Here is a 20,691-nt window from a genome sequence, read left to right on the forward strand (position 1 = left end):
GAACAAATGTACCTAAGTTAAACCATTACAAAAATAAATTTTTGCAGTGTTATAAAGCAGAGAATGTATTCAAAAAATCTTACCCAACCTCTTAGAAAAGTTTTGTGAAAATGGACTTTCTTTATTTTGCTTAACTTTAGGACCATAATTCAAATGGATAATATGGGATTAATTGTTAGTATTTCTCATATATAACCTGAGACAAAATATTAAGTGGACCACAGGGTGACAGAAAGAAGGGCTCACCAGTGACTAAATACATACATAGTTTAATCAGTTAACCCCTACTATAGATATTATGTTGATAGGGATATTTATAAGAAATACTTTTATTCATAGTGTGAAGGTTAAATACTGTTCCCTTTCTAGGGTTAAATGTAATGAAGTTTCATCTCAGTGACAGTAAGATGCATAAAGACAGCAAGGGAGACACAGGTGGGGGGAAGAGGCTGCATGTTTCCAAAGCTGCACTTTAGAAATGGTAGAAAAATAAAGAGGAAATAAAATTGTTTTAAATGGGTTGATAATTTTCATTTTTGATTTAACCAATGGCTTTTTTTTTGCAAAATATATATCATTTACCTGCAATGGCTTCAAAAACATGTATGTTTCCTATAAACTGTGAGGAGTGTATAGGCAGGCTAATGATAGCCTTTCTTTATTTGTACATTTCATTTGTCCATCCTTCCATCTTCCACCCAAATCAGACTTTCATATAAAAGTGCAATTTCACATATTCATAGCTTATCTAGATGTGCTCAGCTCTCACATTTGCTCCATGTGTGTCAACCCAGAAAAAAAAAAAGCTGCTGGCTGCTTTAAACAGAGCCTGAAGTCAGCATTTGTTTGCCCACTACATCCCACAGGGTACTGGAGGTCAGAACCTGCAAAGACCTTGGCCACAGCCACATTTTAAACCCCTGCACAACCTCCTGCACGTCCAGCGAGTGAGCCACTCTGCTTCCAGCTGACATACATCTCCAGCCCTAGGTCTTATGGAATATTTGAGAGCATTTAATTGGGTGATTTTCTGCCTTTTTCATCAACCTAGAGAGATATTAGGCATGAACGGGTTTTTTTGCTATTTGAGAAGATAAATGCATGATCAGGAATAATAGCTCCATCATTTCCTACTGGTCAGAATCGGTGGTTGGTTAATTATTCAACAGGCTCTGGTGTTGCTGCCAAACCCATGCTTTCTTCTCAGAGAATAACAGACAAGCTTGTTAGAGCAGCTTTCTTTGGACTGTCACTTTAATGTTGATATGGGGTTTATTGAGATGCCAGCACTTTAATTCTAGTTTATTCTTTTATTCTCTTATTTCTCATTTTGAAAGTACAACTTTTCCTGCACGTTTGTGCTGTCAAGCTAAACTATATTAATATTACCTTTGTTATATCATGACATTCTTTTGCAGAAATTATATACGTGGTTTAATGCCTTTGCAGAATTTTAGAATTAATCTAAGGTACCTCTTTCCTGGTACCGTATGTTGCTGTTTTCCACTAGTATGGAAATGCGGGTAATCTGATGCCCTCTGTGACATGGGCAAGTGCTTTACAAAAAAGCATCTTTGACAGTTATCTTTTATACTTTAACATGACCAAAGAGTTAGGCTCTTAACCACTAGGCCTTGTACTACTTTGGGATTGGACAAAAGGCAGAAGTCTTGTGATAGTAGTATCCATTTATGAGTTTGCATTATCATTTCATAAGGCAAAACAGAAGGTGATATAAGCCCACTGCCATTCCTTAGTTTTTGACGGAACATATTCATCAAAAAAGCATGCAGTCCCCTGAGCTTGCAGCCATATGCTACAGGAAAATGTCACCAGTTAAAGATGTATTCATTTGCTGTTTTGAAAACTCTGTTTGATATTCATGCATTCCAAGTGTTTTGACCTAGATTTCTGTAGAGGCATTAGATCCAGTACTGAACAGGAAGCTAGACAGCTGTTGCTTGTGTAGTCAAAGGAAGAATTTAAAGTAAGGGAAAAAAAAAAAAAAGAATAAAAAAATGAAAACATTTATTAATGCATGCCAACATTTTGCACAGCCAATATGTTTAATACTAGATTAACTAATATAAGCATATGGAGATGCATTTGTTGCAAAGCTTTAAAGAAAAGAACAAAGAAAAAAGTTGGATGTATCTAAAGTTCACATAGAATAGAATTTGCACTTTCTCCTATAAATGAAAGCCTGGTGAAATGGCAACATACTTTAATTATAAGCTACTTGCTAATGTCACAACATTTAAGTTTGGGGGCTATATTGTAGTACAAACCTCTCAGCATATGCCTTGCCTAATCTAGAAACCTACAGGTAGTAAAATTCTTTACTGAATTCTGCAGCCTTTGCAATCTGTTTTGCCCCATAATTGTATAAACAGTTTGTTTGTTGTAATTGTAGATTCCTTTCTAGTAAAACCAGGTACAAAACAGGTATAATGTAAACATACACATCTAATTATTAAATACTGGCATTCATTATACAACTATGGCAAAGATCCTGTATTTTGTTGTTACTGGGTTTGTACAAATATAGTTCATCTGATGTTCATAGGTCCTTTGGTAGTTGAGTAACAACTGTAAATAATGTCAGAAACAAATATTATCTTGGTTTGACTGGACCTTGGGCAAGATCAGAGAATACAACACAAAGAGCAAGCAGGCTGGAGGGCCTGTTGATGCTGGCCCTGAATTTCAGAAAGACATGGATGAATCCCTTGCTAGACTTCAACGGTCATATGGTGGAGGGGATCTAACCAAGTTTCCAGAATTTAAATTTGAGGAGCCCAAATTTGAGGAAATTTGGCTCATCTAATCCAGCTTTAGCCAACCAAAAGCTAGATGTCAAAGATACTTGTCCAGGTTGTCTCTCCATAACTCTTCATACCATCCTCTGCAGACATCTTTCCTGGGCTGGGCTGGGTAGTCCTGTTTCTTTCCATGACTGTCAAGGGAATTTGGCTGATTTGTCCAGATCAAATGGTAAATCTTAAGACAGCTACAGGCAGACAGTCCCCCTTAACACTATTAAACATGACCAACTCATTTTTTTAGTATTAGTGGAAAACCCAATTTTTTAGTTTTTATGTTTTTAACTATTAAGTTCAAGCAGCAATCTGTTATCAATTTCAACATTTTCTGTTAATGGATTTTATACTGAGTCAGTCCAAAAATAGAGGAAAAGGTGCAAACATTTCCCCTCCCTGAAAATGGTTTTCATTTTCGCAGTAAAAAATATGAAGATGGATTTTTTCCCCCAATAGCTCTTTTCCTAAGTGTTTATCAAATAGTTTATGCAAACACATTTCAGCTTATGGTTTATTTATAAACAGTTCAATTTCATTCTCCACGAAGGTGTGGAATTGGTTACCCAAGCCACGTGCTGGTTATTTATTTATTTACTTACTTATTTATGATTGGGTGAATGAAACTTTTTAAACAAGGGAAAAATGAATGAAGAATAGTGAAGAAACGATGCTGCAGTTCAGAATGAATAAATCAACAGGTCTAAATGTCATGAAACTGAATTCTCCAGTATCTTCATGAATAGTCAGTCAGGGTACTCATGAAGGCCTGTTGACAACTGAAAATCTGCACATTCAGTGGTGTGGTTGGAATACACATGCACAAAGATATGTAGGCGTACAGTCGCAAATGATGTCCCATGTAAATGTCCAGCCCTTCTGTTCAGATGTGCTGTACATCCTGTGAGCATACACCTACATGGACAGACCTACGCAGATAGCTATGTATGCAGTAATAATCACTCTTCCCAAATGACACTATTTGCAATTGAGGTGGAAGAACTTCAAATGTAATGGCAAACCTCAGAAATCTAATGAGGTTGGCCATTCTAATGCCTTGGAATGCAGGCCTCCACTATTAGAAGTGATGCTCTGGAGGCGAGTCTTTCTTGCACTCTTGGAAACCAGTTAGGGGAACAAAGCTTTTGGGGACGACAAGTCATCAAATATGATCCCACAGGCATGGCAGAAACATCACACTACAAACCCAGGCAATGCAGTAACGCTTAATGAAGGTAGTTAAGAAGTGCCATGGAAAGATTACGGCTGTAAGGGGAGGGATTGAGCTGTGATGAGAAAAATAAGTCTTTGGTGGCTGGGATTGTAGGAGTCTGCAACCAGAAAAAAAAAAAAAAAAAAAAAAAAAGTCATAAAAATTTGCTTTCCTGTTGATTTGTGCAAAACAGCTAAAAGTATCTTCCTGGCTGCTAGAGAAATTTCTTCTGTTAAGTAGATATGTCAGAGTAAAACACTGGACTTGTCTACTGTATAACATACTCTGCGTATGGCCTTTATTTCCATAGAAGTATCATGCAAATATGTTTCACAAAAGTCTGTTCAGTAGTGACTACTGTTGAAGGTGAAGTTTGTCAGGTTTGATACTTCCCTTTCCCAAATTAATCAACCAAGTTAGAGGTCTTTCCAAGCCTAGCTGGACCACTGGGCTTGGTTGGGTGCACAAAAGAAATGTTTGCTTAGTCTGACATCTGGTTAGCTTTGTCACCCACCCAACCGTCCCTGAATTCATTTATGTCTGGATCATCTGGGCACGGTACCAGGATAAAGCTTGAGCTCATTTGTCTGGTAATAAGATGTTTCAATCCCTCCACCCTTGCTTTTCCAGTCAGAACACACTTTGCATCTTAAACTGACATATTTCCAATTTTTATAGTCAACTTTTGCAAGATCCTTCCATATGTTTAAAGTTAAAATTCATGGAGGCTATAGATAGCTGGGTCAGTCTTTGTACTAATCCGAAATGTGCTGGCTCAGTCAGGAAACACTAGCTCTGTACAACTAAACATGAGCTAATAAAGGTTTAGTTCTTTGCTAGTAGCATACCTGACACAAAGTATCTTGTTATCCAGCCTGAACCACTTAGGAATTAGCAGTAGCGTGCTGTACTATAGCCAGTTTGAACAGATGGATTTAGAACCAGAGAGTCAAATATATCCCTTTTTGGAATTTGTCTGCCTAATTTACTCATGTTACTGTTACAGAGTTACCAAGATAGCTGATGATGCTGCTCTGCACTGTATTTACTTGGCTGCATTGCCACACAGAAATGTGATTCATAGACTCACAGGAATTGCAGATGGAAGAGCCATATTAGATCATTCAACCCATCTCCCTGCTGATGCAGAATTGCTTGCTACAGCTACAGTACATTTTCTAGTGTTTTGTCTGGTCTAGTTGTAAAAGTCCCCTGACAAGGGACTTCCACTGCTTCCCTTGGGAAACCACTCTACAGTTCATCTTTCAAAATTGGCACTGTCAGAGGCAGGCTAGAGAACTAGCAGGACCACTGACCTGTACTCAGTTGGGAATTCCTCCCTTTCTAATCACTAGGTGAGCCTGCATGAAGATGCTGCACCATCAAAATCACATGGTGCTTGTGGACATACCACAGATTTACAGTAATGGACAGGTTTTCCTCTCATTTGCAAGACACACTTTACTTTTTCAAACCTACCAGCTTCTGCTACCTTTTTGTCCCAGGCCCTCTGGTGCATTTTTTAGTCCCTAACACGTTCTAAGCCAAGATTTGACACTAAAAACCTACCCAAACAACCTCAGCTCCTCTCTGGATCCTTGCAATTCTGATGTAAAGTTCAAGTTTCTCATTCTCAGGGTCCTGGCCCATCATCAGTACCAGTATTTTCCCTCCTACCAATGATATTGTCTTTCTGGGGGATTTTGATTGCTTTTTTATTGTTACAGTAGCCTTTGTTTTATTCCATAAGAGTAAGACAAAGGAATTTTTAGTTTTCTGCTTTTTCAGAAAAAGTCTGGCCAAAGAGGTGGGAACTGTTGTCAATCAACACCAATAAATGATTTCCAAAAATGCCAGTAAACCAACAAATGAGAAAGGAAAAGAAAAAAAAAAAAAGAAAAAAGAAAAAAGCACTTGTTTGACTGAATGAAACATTACATTTAAAGATCTGAGTACACTGCAAATATTTAAATAATCAAAGGAAATATTTATAAATGGAATTGTTTGGGGCATCTTTTGAACAGAATATTTATCTGGCTTCTTTTCATAACAGAAATTTTTTAAAAAAGAGTCAAAGTTCAGGCACGCAGTTCCAGTTATCTGTATGTATACTGACTTTTCATTCATTAACTCTCACAAATGAGCCAGTATGACCATCCTCCTGTCCTTCCTGATTACCTACTTTTACTGTGACTCTTATCAAAACAAGGCAGGCCAACGTCAAAAGATTTCACTGGAATCAGAGGACTGTCTGCTGAAAAAAAAATATATTTCTCTGCAGTTCAAAACAATTAGGAATTAGAAACTGGAGAAGGAAACCTAGAAAAAATAAGATCAATTAAGATTTATATGTAATACTTTTTTTTTTTTGGTCACCTATACTTTTTTCCTAGGTTCTGAGCCAGAATTGGATACATCAAATGCCAAGTGAAAGGGCAGTTATGTCAGTAATTCTAGCCCATCTGGAAGCAATAACTACAGTCAATCACAGAGCAAATCCTTATCTGATGAGATTTCCAGCCCAATTTTTTTAGACAGGAGAGGTTCAGATAGTTCAGATAAGGTTTGGCAGCTGAATTGGTATTTGTCCCAAGCAAACCTCCAGAGGTTCACCAGTCACTACTAATAAATGAAAGTCTTTATAAGGTGATGGTTATTTTGTGGTCAACATGAGATAAATTGGTGGTGCCAGCCCAGGTCCTAGGAGACATCTGTCTGTATCTGAATGCCATCACCAGCTTGCTAGACATCTCTGCAAAGGACTGGTACCTGAATGTTTTAATGAGCTTTCCTCCAAAGCAGGGTGGTTTTCACTTTTGCCCTCAGGTAGAGTGGGAACCCAACTGCTTTCAAGGGCAGTAGATCTAGCACATTCATTCGATGGAGCAAAAGGCTCTTTGAAGGAGACATCAGTAGAGAAAACAAGCTGCTTGGGATGCAATACACACTGTGAGATCCTCATCCATTCCATCTCTTTCCCATTAGCTTGTTTGCCTGCTATGCCAGGTGTTCTCATTAGCCATATGTATAAATATTTATCTAACTTTTTTTTTTTTTTTTTATCATTCTGGTACTGTATGTATAGGAAGAAGTAGAGCCAATCTGTGTGTGAAAATCAATGTTTGAAGATTTCCTTTTGGCTGCTGGTAGCTGCGGCCTCTTTTAACTGCCCCTGTTGCAGCTGGCTGTTATCTCAGAGCCACTTTTCCAACTATGAGGAACCAAATTAGGAAAAAAAAAATATATGGATGAGATATTGACCTTCCACATGTCGTACATTTTACCAATAAGTATAAATGACAAAGACACTAAGGAGTTTAATCTCCCATCAATGAATCAATACAAATCCCATTAACACTCGATGAGGGGATAAGATAGCCTTCAAGAGTTTCACACTTGCTCTTTGTATAGGACTCCCTCTAAAGGCTCTGGAAGTCCTTTTTGTCTCAGGACCATCAGTATATTGTGATTTTAATGAAGTGAAGAGGTTTTAAGAGGCAAGGAGACTCAGCAGATGAACGGACCTTACAGATTCCAAGTCTGGCCCGTACAAAAATTGAATGCTTATTTGATATGCATTGATTCTGCTAGAGTCTGGAAACTGGGAAGTCCGGAACATCAGCCATTAAGGTTGTCAGCAAGATCAGTAAAAAACAGAGACAGTTAAACAGTTGATTTCAAACTTCCTAGAAATTACAGGCTATCAGTTTCCAGTTAGCTGTCTCCCTCCCTCCTTGCTGCTTTGCTTTAGCTTGTCCCTCCAGTTTCAGAAATGACACCAAATACCTGCCCTTGACCTCTTCCCTTGTACATCTGCAATCGTCTGCAATAGTGATTTAACTCACAGTCCTTGCACTGTGCAATTTCTGCTTCTGCTGAAGCCAAAAACTGGAGCTAAACTTCACGGCAACTTAGAAGCAGCTTTAGGACACAGATTTAGCTCACTGAAGATAGCCAAGGATAAATTAAAGAAAACACTGATGTTACTCAGGGTAATTAGTTCGAGTTAAACATTAAACCTACTGGGCAACTTTATCAGGTTCTTGAAATGCTTTTGAATGCAACAGTGTGGTGGGAATGCTTATATATATATATATATAATATATATATATATATATTTCCTTATATATATATATATAAGGAAAAATGCTTATATATATACATATATATACATATATAAATCCTCTGGGCAAAATTTTCATATCAACCAGTCCTAATTTAGGCTGATAAATCAGAGAAAAAAAATCAGATTCCGAGTTGTATGTTTTGTTTTGCAGGTTTGTTTCTTTGTTTGTTTTTCTTTTCTAAAGTACTTGTTGGGGAAATTTTCAAAGCCTCTCGGAGTATTTTGTACTGAATATTAATTGAGCTCTGTGTGTGTGCGTGTAACTCCTCTGTGCCCTTCTGAAAGTTTTACCATAAATCTAGAGCAAATTGAGGTACCACACTGACAGTGAATTACATAAAATCCTCTTCTTTGTCTTCTATTTCCCTTTCTTCCTCCACTCTATTGTATTTATGTCTCTCTGAAAATCTGAAAAAACCCTGCCTGCAATTCCATTCCTTATTCTCTGTTTTTCCAATTAGATGTGCAGTCTGTGTTACCAGTATCATGGGAAGACAACTGGGCTGTCTGCCTCCTTCCTGGTTGCCTGAGTTGCTTCAGCCTGCAAAGAAAACATTGTGGGACTTTGTTCAGAACAGTAAGAAACTAAATATTTATCTTCCTTCTTATAATTTATGCATCATGGGATTAATATAGAAAGTACTAAGATTGAAAGGTCAAGTGAGCTTCCAAACAATGTTTCACAATGATATATCATTGCACTTTTACCATGGTCTGCTTTCGAGAAAATGAAGGACCAGTAGCCATGATGCACTGAAAGAAATATCCTTAACTGTGCTATGGACCGATTTTCTGTTATGCTTTTATAAGTTTCATTTACATTTCCTGTAGGGATTGTTATCTCAGCTGGAAATTTTAAATCAGTGTTATCACCTAGACAGCCTACATTTTTGGGGTTACCTTCTAATTGTTTGCAGGTACCTGCTGATGTTTTAATTATTCAACAGACTGGCTATGGTATGAAGATAGTGTAGGTGTGGGATTTTCTGATGTTGGACCAAGTCAGCACAGCCCACATCCCTACTGTCCATCTGCAGCAGACAGGGGAATAAAATATCTTGTTGAGAATACCTGGGCTTCCTCTCAGCGTGGAGGTCATATAGTAGTAAAAACACATTCTTCTTTCGCATGAAAGACCTTTTGGATGGACAGCTTCCCTTCCTCCAGGTTGCCCAAGCCACAGTCCTCACATTTATGCCTGAGGCACCTTTCCAGTCCCTGGGATTTCAATAATACTTATACTGTTCCCTTTTACATTTTCATGGCCATTATTGTAGGGACTTCAGGCGAGGTCAGTGCAAGCCAGCAAGCATGCTGTACACCACAAAGAAAGGGCTGTATCTATGCTAACTGCAACTTTCATTAGTTTTAAGTTGGTTGAATCAGATAATATGACTCCTTACTATGTCCTTAACATGTCTGGTCAGTAGAGCTAGTCACTTAACTGTGCTCTTCCGAATCTGAAAAAGATCTGTCTGCAAGACTGCATTGTGTCAGAAGAGTACACCAGTTTCTACTCCGAAGATATTTTAAGTGCTTTGCAAAAGTTGAATAACCCAGGCTACAGGCAGATATGGTGGGTTTTCCACCTCTTGAAGCCTTCAAAACAGGAATGGATGCCTTTCTGAAAGCTATTGTTTAGCTAAAAATGATTTATTAGGCTTACTGCACTTGGAAATGGGTGAAATACTAGTAGAGAGCACCTTTGCATAGGTCACCCGATGACCCCTTCTGGCTTTAAAAATCTAAGAGCTTAGCCAAAGATCCAAGAAGTGAATATGGCTTTTTTATAGGCAAGATGTAAACAAGTTTATGTGGATGTGCTTGTGAACCAGGACTCACTGAGGTTTTGCCAGGTCAGATCTGTAGCTATTTGGACTGTAAGTCCCATGCTTCATGAGTATGGTAGCCATAAAAGAAAAATTAAAAAAGAAATATGTAGGTAAGAGCTAAATAAAGCAATGGCACTGTTTTCCCTTAAATGTCACCTCCTTTGGAAGAAAAAGAGGAGTGGAAAATTATAGGTGTCTGGCCAAAAAAAGGGAGGGGACACAGATCAGGAGAAACATCAGCCATCAAAATCTTCTGGTTTGCAGATAGGGGGGGAATGAAAGACTTCCTGCAGACTGGGAACAGAGGCCAGGGGGCTGGGGGCTGCAGCCAGCTGGGAAATGCCCGGCGCCGTATATAGAAACCCTCGCAAACAAACAGCTCCTGCCTGGCACTGAAGCCAAAAAAAGGGGGACTGCGGGGAGGGGGGGGGGGCAGGGAAGGGGAGATGCTTCCGACCCCTCTGCAGCCCGTCTGCCCTGATGGATTTCACGAGTCCAGCAGCCACATCAAAAACACCCTCAGCCTTTAGATGAATGAGCTGTTTGTTTTTCTTCCCGATGGCTTGATAAGAGGTCACAGGATGTGTTCAATTTATTATTATTTTTTCTCTCTTTCTTTTTTTTTTTTTTTTTTAATATATAATGAAACAATAGGTTAAGAGAGAAAAGCCCCAGCCCAGTCCCAGTAGGTCTCTCCGTCCCCCATGCTGCTTCATTTCCTGCCTTTTTGAAGCAGACATCCCCCTTTTGTTTTCCTCCGGCCCGGCCAGCGCGTGTCCGTGTGGCGGCCACCGAACAAATAGGTTTTGGCCACCATCACCTCCTCGCCCCCGCCTGCCCGCCTGCCGCCACTTGCTCATGGCTGGCGGCTTCCTGAGGCCTGGCGGCCGCTGCCGACCCACCGCCGGCCTCGCAGGAAGAGATGGAGAGGCCTGCACCCGCCCGGGCGGAAGCGACGGGAAATCCCTGCAGCTGCCCGATTGCACTCCTGTGGCCGGCGGGACACGGCCGGGGCATGCGGGCGCACGGCGAGAGAGCCTTCCTGTTGGCCCGGCCACCCTTCTCCCCCTTCATTCTGGAAATTCGTGGCACGCCAGCTCCCACACGCACGCTGGGGGAAATGCTGGGAGCTGGAGATAAGCCCTCCCGCCACTTCGGCTGCCACCCGGCTCTGCTGCCTGTGGTGAAAGTGGGAAACAAAGCCACGGCACCCGGGAGCCTCCCCCTGCTCTCCCAGGACCTCTTCTACCTGGAAGGGGACACTCAGTGTCTCCAGCCCTGGTTTAGGAGGACAGGGACTAGGCAACTTGCTGGAAAGGAGCAAGTGGGTGCGTGGGGAACCCCCCAGCCTCTGGGGAGATGCATGGGGGAAGGATGCTCATGTCTGGGCTCAGGTATTGAAATTTTCACATCCCTTCCCAGCTCATTAGCCTGTCCTAAAACTGGGGTGCAAAAGGGGTATTCCAGTCATAACTGAAATCCTTGGGTGTCTGGGGGCTTGGTCCCTGCCTCCAGCCAGGCATCAATGTGACACCAGCCCTCCTCCAAGGAAACATGCCCCTAACCACAACAAACAGGGTTGAAATTTGGACCTCTTTAGAAGTCCAGACACACCCTGTCCATGCCCAACAGGAGTTGCGTAGCAATAGGAAAAACAAGTTTTCCCTTCTGGCTGGAGCTGCCAGAAAGAAGGACGATGGTATATGCAGGTTTCAGCAGTCCCCAGCCACTGGATCTCTGCCGGCAGGAGGGATGGGGAGACGACATCTTCAGGGATGAGCTGCTCCTGCTCAGACCTTCCCGGCTGACCACAGCTGTGTACAGCCATGCTGTGACTCTGTGGTTTGCAGAGGAAGAATGTGATTTGTAAATCTGTTCCATACCAGCCCAGCTTCTGATTTTGGCCTAAAATGATGAAAAGTACAAAAAAAACGTGAACTCTTAAACTGCTTGTTAAAGTTCTCGGTTTTCAACTCTCTGTCTGGTGACCTCTCTTTATAATTCCCTTTGTACAGACGACCTTTTGCACAGATGCTGCAGTGCTCATCCACAAGGCAATGCAGGAGTTAAAAATATATTCATATAGGCAAATTTGAACACTAAAATAAAATCATCTTACTGAGGTCATTGTCTCTGTAGACCAAAGTGAGGGAGGAAGTGCAGGAATGTGATGCTGATTAAGATACCACATGCTGGGCAGGTATCAGTTTAAACACTTTAGACTGTTACCTGCTCAGCAGGGGAGACCTGAATCCACATTTGATGATTAGGCCATATTTATGTCTCAGCTCAGCAAGTCTCTATATATTGGCCTGATGAGTAGAGTGTATAAAACTCACACAAGTGTCTCCAAATTAATCAGAGGGGTGAAAAAAAGTTCCACAGGTATGTCGGATTTCTAAATACATGGGCTTCCAGGGCTCATTTACGGGTAAATAGCAATCCACCCACTGGCCCCTTTCATGACTGGGATGAATCATACAGCAAGCTGAGTCACATCACAGTAATACACGTTCAATGGCACAGGCAACAAAACGGGTAATGTGCTGCCTGAAGAAAGGACTTTCTAGTACATGGAAAATTGTGCATATATTATACACACACACACACACACAAATATGTACACATATATCTACAAACTCTAAATGCACACGTATATAGACCTAGGCATATATGTTTTGCAGCTTTACATGGAAAGCTGTAGCTATGTTACATCATACAGAATTTGAAGGTCTCAAATTCTGATTAGCATTCTTGATGGGTTCTTTCAGCATAGTTTAGTCAGGAAACAAGGCTTATGCAATCACAGTCTGTGTATGTGTGTACGCGTCTGTCACCATTAGACATCAGATAATTTACACAGGAGAGAGGCATTATGAATGTCCCTAGCCCAGGAAAAGCTTCCTGGAGAAATAGCTTCTGTCAGTATTTTCACCTTAAGAAAACAAAGACAACCCAGCTACAAGACATGTATCCATTAAAAATCTTCATTAGGCTTTGTTAAATCCTGTACTTGTGGAACTGCTTGCTCAACATCTAAAGAATTATTGTGAATAAGAAGTCATAAAGGATGCCACCACAGAAACAAAATGCTACTCATATTTCACATTAATCTGCTACTCTTTTTACTGCAAGATATATACTTTATATATATATATATATATATGTAAAAAATAAAGTACATATATCTAATTTATTTTTTTAAAAGGGTTTTATTTTTCAGTTTACAAAATTCTCCTCTGGGCTATACACAAGTACGTTTGCAGCTCTGGGCAGAGCTGAGCTTTCAGGACATTGCACTCCCACGTGACCCAAACTATCTCACATGACCCAAGGACTAATATTACTATTCGAGAGTTAAAGCTACCCTCCAAATGGTCAGAGTGATGCATGAGAGAGGTCTTTAGCCCATATGCTCTGCAAAATAAAATTCCAGAATAAGGTCTGATTAGCACAACTTCTGCTGATGGTCCTGGGTGTTTCTTCAGCTTTAGCCCGTGAAGATTAAACCCCGTAAGATTCAATTATGAACATGGGGCTTAACATATGGTTTAATATAGGAAAGTAGTAGTATTTTTTTCTCGTGATTTTTTTGTTTGCTTGTTTGTGGGATATTTTTTTTTAATATATATGTACAGCCTTGGTATTGAGGTTCATACAAAGAGTTGGGCCGCAGTGTTGCTTAAACAAAAAAATTCCAACTCAGCCAGCTGTGATTGCACCCGAAGTCCTGGCTTCTGCCAAAATCCATTTCTGACTTGGAGAGCTACCGCAGTGCCCAGTTAAGCGTTTGTACCCAGGTACATGGTATTCCACTGCCTCATCTCCTTGTTACAGTAGGAGCACAGACAACTTACTGGAGTTCTTTTTGGAGCAAATGATCCAGTGACATGGAGAAGCCAGGAAAGGAAAAAGAATTATGGTTTGAATTGCTGATATTTCTAAAGGAAAAATACCAGTTGCCATGACAATAAAAATTGAAATATTCAAAGAGGTCAAAATTAAAATACACGATTTACTCTTCTTGAAGAAAGTGCGACACACACACAGACCCCTCGTGGATTTTAGATTTTGAGATTCAGGGCTTTTATTTGTTTTTAGAGGTTCAGGGCCATCTCTTAGAGCATACCTCACTGTTCATACAGCCTTCAAACTGACCTCGGCTGTGGAGCCCATTTCTGAAATAGAGTCCTTTGTGTTTTCTAGTCGTTCCTAGAAAATGAGAAAAGGTGTCAAACACCTCTAGCCCATCTTTACGTCTGTGACTAAATGGGATTGAACAGGCCTGGAGGGCTGGAGAATCCCCAGCTGGGAAAAGATGAGAGCACTTGCTTCTGTAATATGAATATGTTGGCAAACAGAGATGCTTTGGGAGAGACAGACCCACAATCAGTGCTTTGTGTTTCTTTCTTTTCCAGTTCTCTGGAGAGGGAGGGCTGTTTTGTTTCTTAGTTTTGTTTTGGTTTTAGCCTCCCTATGGCATATTTCCAGTTGCAATATAGCCACCTTGGCACCTCCTTTTCCCTTCTTTTAATGCTATCATAAGGAAGACTAGCCCTCACTGGGAGATCATTTCCACATCTACATAAAAAACTGTCCAGATGCTCCATCCACAAAATCTAAAATTTGCCAAAAAAATCCAATAGTCTCTTGAACCCTCAAGATAGAAAACCAGGGTTTTTTTTTTCCCCCTTGTGGTAGTTTACCAAAATAAGAGAAAAGGATTGCTGTTTAAAAAAAATAACAAAATACCCAGAAACTCCTCCTACCAGGCTGTGATTGATCTCTGTTTACCTCGGGGGTTGCAGACTGGCAGGAGAACCTGCCATCTGACCACAGCATGTGCCAAGTCTCGCAGACTTCTTGCAACTGAGTCCTTGTGCTGTAATTTACTTTCCATGGAACAGGGATGCATCCAGAAGGATCAGTGAGGTGTAAACCTTAAAGTGTACAAAGCTTCCTTTGTTCTGAAGTAATTATGTTGTTACTCTTGTGTGTGCTAGGTTGGAGGTTCCAAGGAAGAGCAGCCAAGAAGTCTCTGCTACTTTCATCCTTGGTCACTGTTCAAGCCATAGGGGATGTCAGTGTTTTTGCCCTCAGGGCCATCTAGAACAGGAATTCACAAAACCTATAAAGAGTAAAGTTGTACGTAGGGGCAAAGGGAGGAGAAGGGTCAGCAGAGAGACTATGCAGCCTTCCTAACGTCTGGGTCTTGCTCAGCGTGGTGTGGGTGGAGAGGGGAAGGGGCAACATTTTCTCAGAAGCTCTCAATTTACTGAAATAGGTTGAAGAGGTTGAGCCACTTAAAATCAGATCAGCTTTAACAACTGTTCATTCTCTGTGCTTGCTCGGGAAATGTTGGCAGTGAACACCCTTACCCATACCGTATTTTGAAGAGGACAGATTCTGCTCCCTGTGGTGCTACTGTAAATCCTGACTTCCTTGTGCTGATTTCCTTCCTTCAGATCCTTAGCAAATTCTGCATGTATCTTATTCACTAACACAAGTAAAACCCAGTTGAATTAATAAGTAATGACTTTGGTTTTTCAGCTTTTCCTAGTCATGTAGAAGGTTCCTCCCCATTCATCCTGCTCAGCATGCAAAAATACCTAAAATGTCCTGAGAGAATCAGCATCTTCACGGAGAAGGGCTGATCTATGATTTCACTGGGCTACGGAACAAGCAATAAAAGAAGAAATTTTATTAAGGAAGCAAAAATTTACCATCAGAAATCTTTGAACCATACATTTAAATTTTTGAATTTGGGGCAAAATATTATTTGTGCAGCAGACTCAGCTCTTCCTATCTCCATAGTCTGAAGTATCCCTACGCTGCCAGCTGTACAGTGCATATCTCATTGCAGTACATGGTGTTCTGAAGTGTGCCAAGTAATAAGCTATAAAGAGAGAAGCAGGACTCAAGCAACACAAGGATGCAAAGCAATATTTTCCCTTGACACCCAAGGTCATGGCATAAAGAAACGTGGAACAAGGGAGCGTCAATTTTCATTGAAGATGCAGGGTACAGTGCTGCTGTACCAAGCTAACAGAAATAAATTAACGTGATGGCAAACTTAGAGTGTCCTCTTAAAATGTGTTTGTAAGTGTGTGAGTGTGCATGCTGGGGGATGTTGCCACATTGCTCTGTATATTTTCATGGCTAGCAGAAACGGGCAACACAGACTTAAAAAGAAACACATTTTAAAGATAATCTACTCTGTATATACTATAAATACCGACACACAGTTTTGCAGGGAGCTCTGGGTTAAAGCACTGAGAGGATTAAGTATGGTTTGCTGCCCAGTGAATTACTTATCAATACAGTCTTAACTCATTACCAATTCCTAAACAAAACATACACCCAAGATGACTTTTCAGGATTTATTATACTTACATTTGTGCCCCTATCAAGCTGGAATAACTACTGTTGCATTCCTCAGTTCTCTCACCTCCACGGTAAGAACTACGTATGTGTAGGAAAACAGAAGAAACCTTGTTTGCCTATTTAGCTATTGCAGCAGTATAATACAGTGTAAATGAGGAGTAAATGCAGAAGAAACATTTGGTTTCTGATTGCTCTGTGCTCAGTTTGGAGTCCTGTGAAGTAAATGGAAAAACCTCCATTGACTTAGATGGAGTTTATATCAGTCCCTTGAACAGTATGAAGCCAGCAAGGAGGATGCATAGCATTCACCATACAGCTCCAGCTTACTTTAATTCTTTACCTAACGTTTCTGAAACACAGACTGTAAGGGAGCATTCCTTTATGGTTAGGAAAGCACACGGTGCTTAATTTTAATGGAAAACTCTTTTTTAAACAGACAGATCCTGCTGTGTTTGACAAATATGTTCCAGAAAGAAGCTCAATCTAGATGCTATGTGTAACTTTATCTTATTCCCTTTTGAGCGCTACTGTTCTTGCAAAGTGATCTCTCAACTGCCCAAAGTCATTACACTTTTTCCCTTTCACATTGTACCTCTGTAAATGTCAGGCATAACTACATTTTTATTTGCAGAGATACCACTGCTATGAATGAGTAAAAATTTCCTGCTCCCCCGCCTCCTTCTCTTTACCCTGTGCGCTTTCTGCTAATATGATTTGTTGAACAAATTGTTCCATTAATCTGGGGCTGTTTGACAGAGTGAGAAAATAAGTGCCAAAGTGAGAAGATTCACAAGAATCGGAAATCTCAGTCCCTCTTTCTCAAGGTAAATAGTTATTATATCAGGGTGTCAGACTGGTGAAATGGATGTACTTTCATTCTCAGTTTGTAAATGTCACTTTTCCTCAGCCCATCAGGGTGACAAATGAGGTGTGGGTTACAGTAAGAGTTCATTCCTTGACAAAGTTCTTGCTGGCTTATTTCAACAGGAAGGTAACTCCCCTTTCTGCCCCCCACCCAAAAGCAGGAGGAGTGGGACACATCTTTAGTCGGGAGAGAAACAAGAAACAGCGCAACCTGGCCTTAAATAATGCCCAAATTGTTTCCATTTGCTGCTAAAACCTGATAAAGGTTTCTCCAAAAAACAACTCGTGGATACACTTTGTTTGCCTTTCTTCTCTTTTCTTGCTTGTTGTTTTTAGCCCAGACCCATATGACTGGTGCTTATGTCAATATTTATTGACATGCGGTCAAGAGAGGCCACTTTTTAAGCCCCGCGCTATCTGGTTGTTAATTACCACACTGCAAAGTGTTAATGAAGAAAAACACCCTTTTCTTTTGACAGATAATTGATAAGAGATCAGGAGGCCCAGCGCCTGACAAGGAACACGGAATGGTTTATTTGATTGTCCTGCAGATGACTGCATTTGAGGACTAGCAAGGAGCCCACCTGGCTCACAGGAAAACAGGGTCCCAGGGTGAAGACTGTGGTAAGGAAAGAGGAAAGGACGATCTGAGCGATTTGAACACAGGGCCGCCTTTGATTTCGGAGTCTGTGATAACCTATGGTCTCTCAGGAAAACAGGATTTGCAGTAGCTCATGAAATGCCTTCACCAAGGCTGAACCATCGCCTTCAGGACATAGACTTGTGCTTTTTTTTTTTTTTGTTAATGGTCTAGTAATCATGAAAGAAAGTTGCTCCTGCCTGAATTTACCACAGCAGTAATTCAGAAAGATATTTGCTTGATGGATTTAACTCTGTGCTTTCAGCTTGTAGCTGCTTTTAGTGTTTGGAACCATCTGATAACTGAATTCAGATTCTCATCTTGAGAATGGTTTGTAAGACAATTGTGTTTGGCGCTCATCGACAAAACTGTTATGAATCAAGCAAATGTCATTTTGCTAGAAATTCTGGAGAAAAAGCAGGAAGAAAGTAACTGTTTAAGGATTTTGGTTTTGGTTTTCGTTTTTTTAACTTTCAGAATGAAACAAAATTTTCTACAAAACTAGGAATAAAAGCAAATTTTTAAAAATAAAAAAGGAACTCAGAAGCCAAGCCCCCAGATTAGTAGTTCTGTACAGGCTTCCCTAAGGTTTCTAGGTTTGCAAGGATGTGAATGTTGAATTAGGGTTTTCAGGCACTGCTGTCTCCTTGGTGGGGGGATGGCTAGGACTGGATCTCACTGATAATCAGATCTCAAGACCAGAAAGTTCAACATTTGCAGATCTTCAAGCAGATCCTAGAAGCTAATCAAGCAAGCTGAATGGAAAAAACATGAACATTTAGCAGAGCCCACCTGTATTTTCTTAGAAGCTCATCAAAAGCAATATGTTTCCACGTAACATTTTGCTTTTTGTGAATCAGCGTTTTCTGATTAAATTATATTTCATTGCAAAATAACTGCTCCATCAATGTATAATCTGGCACGCGCAATAAAAAAATGAAAAGGGTTGGGGGTGAACTGGAACAGGGACCTCCAGATCTGGATATACTGCTTAAACTGAAAGACTGCAAAATGAAGGGCTATCATAAACTCCTGTGTGTGTTCGAACCCTCAGAGGGAGACAATAATTAAATGCATGTTACATGTTTCTTTTCCTGACTGATAAAATGTCAGGCTTTGAATTAGCTTGACAATGACAATAGTTATGATTCAGAAATGGAAATTTGCTTTTCATTATTAAGAAAACCACTGTTCTCCAACACTCACTTAAAAGTAGCTATTTCTACAAACACGTCTGCCATTAAATTCCCATGCTAGGATATTTGTGAGAAATTAACATTAAAAAGGAGACTACATATTATTCAAAGTGAATCTATCTAATTTTCTCTCTGTGTGTGCATTTCCAATGTATTTATCTCTGTGGAATCCAGGCAGCAGATAATACTGAATTTTGTATGACATCATACCCATTTGAAACAGATCACAATCTCATAAGCATACGATTATGCTTTACCTAACAGATCGGCGACTAAGAGGCCCTACTGAAAAAGAAATTTCAAAAAGTAATAGTACAGCGAACAGGAAAAAACAAATCACTTCATATTGAGACTTTTTTTTTTTCCCAAATGTTCTTCTCTTTTTCTCATCAAGCTTGCTTCTGCACGTAAATTGTTCTTTGAAGACCTATTTTCTCCAGTACTGGCTAAAATAAGCAGAACAGTTACAGTCAACAATATTCTGCCCACTTTGCCAGAGCCTTCATAATTTATGTCTAACCTGGATAGGAAAAGCCCTTATAAATTTCAACAAATGTCTCATTAATTAACACCCCATCTCCCTAAGCCACAGAGCAGCTGGTGGAAAGAATTGTGTAGGTTGATTCTGTAGATATAAACTAGGTCAACAAGAGGGATCCATACTCACTATTGCAGGCTGATATTTCTCTGGAGGGTATTAATAGTTTCTGGGGTCTTTCAGCTTAGACTCAAAACTATTCAAAGTCAACAGTATAAAGCTGCTCATCCTATGTACTTAATTTTTTAAAAAACAAACAACAACCAACCAACCAACTCACAACCACATTACAAGGTTTCTGTGCAGTGTAATGCAATGGGTCAAATCCTGAAATCCTTCCTTAGCCCTCTATCCAAGACAACTGGAGACTCCCTATTGATTTAAATGAACTTTGCATTGTGACCTTTTCCTGGTTAGTGCTTGATCATGCAAACTCTTTACTGATTACACTATATATTCATGAAGAGTCTGAAGTCCTTAGTCAGGCAAACCCTTTCTTCTTGCCTGCATGATAAATTATCTACAAAGCATTATTCTCTGCTCATTTCTAAATACTCCTTAGCCTATTCAACATGCAAATTTTAGGGTAATTTATTTTTTCTATAACTGTGCATAACTCCAATAAAATTAAATTAAAAATATAAGGCTGGACTGTGAGGAATTAATATTACAGGTTTATCTAATGCAAGCACTGAATACAAGGTGGAAAAATGAGAGAGAGAAAATGCATGGGAAGCATTTCCTTAACTGTAGATGCCTTGCTTATGAAAACTTTGTCTGAAGTCATCTAAGGAGGCAGGCAGGCAATTTTCACCTATTCTCACAGTTTTACTATATCCTAGATGATGCTCGGATACAGGGAAAGGAGAGGAGAATGCCTGAACAGTGGCTAGCAGTGAGAGATTAGCCCTACAAAAGTTAAGCAGGATCTGGTAACAGGAGGAAGGAGTCAATGGGCAGGCAGAGCAGAGGGGGACTTCTCCATGCTGACAGACTCATTTCAAAATGGTGCAGAATTCGGAGTGCAAGACCAAAATAAATGGGAGCATGAAGGTGAGCATTTATCACAAAAGTAGAGCAAG

General features: G+C 40.1%; 1 long non-coding RNA gene across 2 annotated transcripts; it reads left to right on the forward strand.

The window, feature by feature from the left end:
* The first annotated feature begins 917 nt into the window (after positions 1-917).
* Positions 918-19,119, forward strand: LOC114015237 (uncharacterized). Of its 2 annotated transcripts, none has more exons than XR_003559042.2 (3): positions 918-1,022; positions 8,617-8,732; positions 17,715-19,119. It is a non-coding gene; the product is annotated as an uncharacterized LOC114015237 (long non-coding RNA). The 2 variants fall into 2 exon arrangements; XR_003559041.2 differs by lacking the exon at positions 17,715-19,119 and adding an exon at positions 11,697-11,869.
* The last annotated feature ends 1,572 nt before the right edge of the window (positions 19,120-20,691 follow it).

Source organism: Falco cherrug, chromosome 7, assembly GCF_023634085.1.
Source record: "Falco cherrug isolate bFalChe1 chromosome 7, bFalChe1.pri, whole genome shotgun sequence".
NCBI classification, from domain to species: domain Eukaryota; kingdom Metazoa; phylum Chordata; class Aves; order Falconiformes; family Falconidae; genus Falco; species Falco cherrug.